Source organism: Anomaloglossus baeobatrachus, chromosome 3 (genome assembly GCF_048569485.1).
Source record: "Anomaloglossus baeobatrachus isolate aAnoBae1 chromosome 3, aAnoBae1.hap1, whole genome shotgun sequence".
NCBI classification, from domain to species: Eukaryota; Metazoa; Chordata; class Amphibia; order Anura; family Aromobatidae; genus Anomaloglossus; species Anomaloglossus baeobatrachus.
Genome location: NC_134355.1, coordinates 378,769,427 through 378,774,818, shown reverse-complemented (window position 1 = coordinate 378,774,818; position 5,392 = coordinate 378,769,427).

Here is a 5,392-nt window from a genome sequence, read left to right as displayed (position 1 = left end):
CATCCAGACGCGCTGCGAGGTCCAGTCCCTGCTGTATGCCCCTTGCACCCTTTGGGGTGATACCGCAGGGTGAATAGGAGGTGCCCAGGAAGGATTAGCCCCGCGTGCCAACCCGGGAGTGGTACCGTGGAATTGGACGGGGGAGAGGGCCCGACAACTCAAGCTTCTGCGACCCAGGGGAGTGGTACCCACACGGGCTGCGAGAGCTGAGGTAGAGAAACGATACCTGCAGAAAGAGAGAATTCCAACAGATGAGAGCGACGAGCGTCGCCGAGAGAAAAATGAAAAAATATACGCAAAAAATCAAGTGGCTGAAGAGGGCCCAGTCGGCCCACATCAGCCTCCTACGACACTAAGCAAAAAACTGATTGAGTCCGCCTCTGGCTCAGGGGTTATACTGCTGGGGAGGAGCTAACTTTTTCTGTTTACTTAGTGTCAGAATCCTAGTGACAGCAGCATAACCCATGGTCCTGTGTCCCCCAATGAAACGATGGAGAAATATATATATATATATATATATATATATATATATATATACACACACACACACACACAAAATCTACATACATACAAAGTGTGTCCACCCGTATCCTGTCCACCGCCATTAACTTGAGAACAGCGGCAGCTATAGGCATAGATGTGGTGTCTAGGTATAGTAAAGTAGCCATGCGCTACGCAATGAAACCACCTATAGCGCCACCTGATGGAAAACGGAGTTAGCATTTTTATCCCGAAAACTGAACGAGATACAGAAAAAAAAGTGAATTACAAAGTTGTATGGCATCTTCAATTCAAAACGAATAGACACCTTGCATACAGAAATGCTATGATATATAACCCATGACCCCCCCAAAACATTGAATACTGGTTACGCATATGGCGCTCATTTAACTTTGATGCTCAAAGTGGCCACCGTCAGCTGCAATGCACATCTGGACTCTGGACAGCATACTGTATCTTGCTGCACGTTGTGCAATATGGTAGGTGACGTGTTTGTACAAGCATCTGTGATACGTCGTCGTAGGTCCTGCAATGTTGGTGGAGGGGTCGCATACACCTGCTGTTTGATGTGACCTCACAGAAAGAAGTCCAATGGGGTCGGGTCAGGTAAGCGTGGAGGCCACTCTACGCAGCCACCATAACCAATGACTTGTAGGAAGGTCTCCATGTATGTATCGCTTCACGTCCGCAGCCTTGTGAGTTTTACACATTGTAATCATAGCATTTCTGAATTCAAGGTGTTGATTCGTATTGAAATGATGCCCTACAACTTTGTAATTCACTTTTTACCTCTATCTCATTCTGTTTGAGATAAAAATGCTAACTCCTTTGTTTTCCACCAGGTGGCGCTATAGGTGGTTTCATTGCATAGCGCATGGCTACTTTACTATACCTAGACACCACTTCTATGCCTATAGCTGCCGCCGTTCTCAAGTTAATGGCGGTGGACATACTGTATATCTGGGTACTCCAGTTTCCGCTCAAACTCCAAACACATAGATAGGGAAAATAGATTGTGAGCCCCAATGGGTGATGATAATGTCTGTAAAGCACTGTTAAATATGATGGCGCTATATAAGCATCATTTATATTCATTTGTATTATAGATTTATGAAAATGTATTTAACACAAGGGCCATTACAGGAAGAGTTAAATGTGGACACAAAGGAGTGCAATAAAAGCCAGCACCATCAGTCAGGTGTTATTGTCAGGCTTTTGTAGACTATCTAGCAGTGATATTCTGATGTTGTCAGGCCTCAGAAGTGATTGTAGCACAGGTAACAGATGAAAAGATGGCTATAGAAAAGTAACATGCATGGTCAGAACATCGTTGATTACTATGGTTGCGATAGTTTAAAGCAAAATGTTCTTGAATCAGCATCACATCACCAGAATAATAGCCGATTACTATACAGTATGTGCACTGTACAAATGGTTGTATTATCCCCACAAAAAAACACAAAAATACTAAACTTCGAAAACCAGTATATTAAAAACTGCACATGTAAGGGATGTGTGAATCACATGCAATAGAAAGTGTAGACTGACAAGCAAGAGTACCTGTGCTGAACATTTGACATTCAGATTCCATATCTCACTATCCACTACAACTCCGCAAGTGACACTTCCTTCATTTTATAGACAATTATCTTGGCTAGCACATACATGAATTTGACTTGCAACTATTTAGCATATAATTAGTTATGCAGATTATTGTCATGCCACTGCATTGTTACTGTTTTACTCATGGTGGTAGAAAAATCTTTTTATTCCTGTATGCTACAAATTACAACCTGTTCTCACATTCTCTAATAGCTCAATGTGTTATTAGGTTGATTCTCAAGTAAAAGGTCACTGTTTCAAATCGAGGAGCAGCCATGAAGAAGATTTCCCACGCAAAGAGAAATAGCATCATCCAGTTCATTAATAGCAGTATCGTGCCCAAGAACATTGGCAAACTGCATCATGTGAGTGCCATCACAATTTGAAAAATACAAAAGAATGAAGTCCGTCCATGCATTCAAAAGTTAAGAGGTGGACATCCAGGCAAAATAGAAACGTTAACAAGTTGGCTTATCACAATGTCTACAAGTTCTGTTGCGACAAACACGGCAGTCAAGGTTACTCGCTTGCTTCAGAACAGTGAGATCACAGACCTGCATGGAAGTACTGTGTGACGCACATTACTCAAGTATGGAATGGTGGCCTGAAAAAAAGATGAAGACGCCTTGACTGCAATATAATCATAAAAAGTATCGGCTCGAGTTTGCAAAAAAGAAAAATAGATGGTACAAGATTGGAAACAGGTGATTGGGAGCGATGAGACAATAGTCAATAGACTATGCTCTGATGGGTTCAAATGAGTCTGAACAAACAAGGGGAAAATGGGCTAATGAATCGCGAAATTGAAGGAACTATTAAAGGGAAGGTGTCGTCCAAAAAAAAAAAAAATTCAATAACTGAAAAAATGTAAAGTATTAATGTTTTAATGTTTTGTTTAAATATTATTTGTTTTTAATAGAGCAAAATATAAAAAAAAATCAAAAGTTTGACATTTTCCACAAACACTAGGGGGAGCAGCTGCTGAAATCCTACAGAAATCCCACTGTAGAAAAAGCCTGGATTACAGCTGCAGTAAAGTGGGCAGAATCTGCTCTCCTGTGTGTGATATCACACCTCCCCCTCCCAACCTAAGTGTTTCCAATAGATGAGAGAATGAAGTGTAGGGACACAGTGCAGAGCCATTTTGTTGGTGACCACAAATGTCTAAAGTGTCACCAAGGACAGCAGGAGTATCACACAGGATAGGATCCAGTTAGCACCGCTGTTGGTGACTTTCACCCATACGGATGGCAGCCCAGTGGATGGCAGCCCAGTGGATGGCAGCCCCGTGGATGGCAGCCCCGTGGATGGCAGCCCCGTAGTTACCGCAACAAAGAAAGCACGTACCTGCTGATCACCCGAACGGGTGCGGACGCTCGACTTCCATGCGTACGAATGGCGGCCCAGTGGATGACTCAACAAAGACACACCCAGGTGATCAACCGAACAGGTGCGGACGCTCGACTTCCACGCACGCGTACGGATGGCAGCCCAGTGGATGACTCATCAAAGACACGCCCAGGTGATCAACCGAACAGGTGCGGACGCCAAGGACCGATAACACGAGTGCAGCCACAGCTAGTCGGTCAAACAGGACGCCGTACACCGCTGTGATCCCGCTAACGATGGAACCGTAAGTAAACTGCGATGTATGACCAACTAAAATTATCTGAATGCCTTAAAATAACATGTAGCGCCTCTCGCTTTAGCCACCGGCGTACAGCCCTCACGTGCCCCGTTTGTCATACGGCAAGCAAATATCTGTCTACCCACCTGCGGGGGTCCCTGCACCTCCGGAAGGTCGGGGTCCCGGCACCTCCGGAAGGTCGCAGGAGCCTGAAATTTTCCAGCTTTCATCCAAGCGCCGAGGGCAGTCGGGCAAGAGTGCCCGGGGCCCCGCTCGGGCTCCTGGGGGCCCCGGCACCTCCGGAAGGTCGCGGGGGCCTGAAAATGTTCAGGTTTTATCCAAATCACGGGGGGAATAAGTCCAGAATTCGCCCGGGGGCCCCCCGGACAAAAAAACAAAGAAAACGCACACGCGATTTCGATGCGTTTTTGCCTGTGAACTTTCCCTCGTGGCCCTAGGGGCCCAGGCATGCCAACGCGGGGTTCCCCTTTGAGCTCCGTGGGTGTCAGCGGGGCATGCGCGAAAAACAATCCGGGCTCGACTTCCACGCGTTCGGATGGCAGTCTGGGGTCCCCCGGACAAAGAAACGCACACGCGATATCGATGCGTTTTGGCCCGAGAACGTCCCCTCGGGGCCCAGGCACCAGCGGGACATGCGCGAAAAACAGTCCGCGGCTCGGGAGTCCTCCGGCATAGTCAGCGCTCGCTGACTACGGAAGTCTGAAAATGTTGAAAATTATTCAAAGTCCCAAGGACTCTCTGGCGAGATTGCCTGGAGCCCTTTTCGGATACAGGGGGCTGCCGACGCCGGTCAGATCTCGGAAGTCTGAAAAATGTATTTTTTTTTCTCTCGTTTCAGCCACCGGCGTACAGCCCTCACGTGCCCCGTTTGTCATACGGCAAGCAAATATCTGTCTACCCACCTGCGAAGGGTTTGCATGCGGAGACTGACCGACTCCGAGATAGAAGAGGCGTTGACCTCGGCGAAGCGCTGTCTAGACCGAGTTGCAGGAAAAGGTACTACCGTTCAATTTTGCGACCTCAAGCCTCTCGCATCCCTGGACGAGGTAGTGTTTTTTTTGGAACAACGCGGATTTTTGGTGACAGGCAAGCCGCGTTTGGACTCCATACATACACCATCTGTATCCGTTAGTGGGGGAGAGACCGCAACAGACGAGATGCCGCATCAAAGTCAGCAGGAACGGGATTCACAGGTTGAACATGACCCGCTCCCTGTTCTATCCGCTGACGACTCGGAGGGACCGGGCCCGGAGGCAGAAATTACCGCTAACATGTCTGAACATCTATCCGACGGGGAGGCCCCAGATGCTAGTACACAAAGGGAGGGACCGGGCCCGGAGGCAGAAATTACCGCTAACATGTCTGAACATCTATCCGACGGGGAGGCCCCAGATGCTAGTACACAAAGGGAGCGGGACACGCAATGGAGGATACCGAGCCGCACAGCTTCAAGAGACGCTGGCCTGTACAAACGCCACTCCGCTAACCACCCCATGCTTAGGGAGTACGCACAGTACCTGAAGGGTACCCTTCAGACACGGGGTTGGAAGGCAGAGGTCTCAAATATCGCCAGATTTCTTTACTACGTGAACCCCAGAACCGTTAGCCTCGAGTACCTACGAAGACCCGCCAAGACGAACG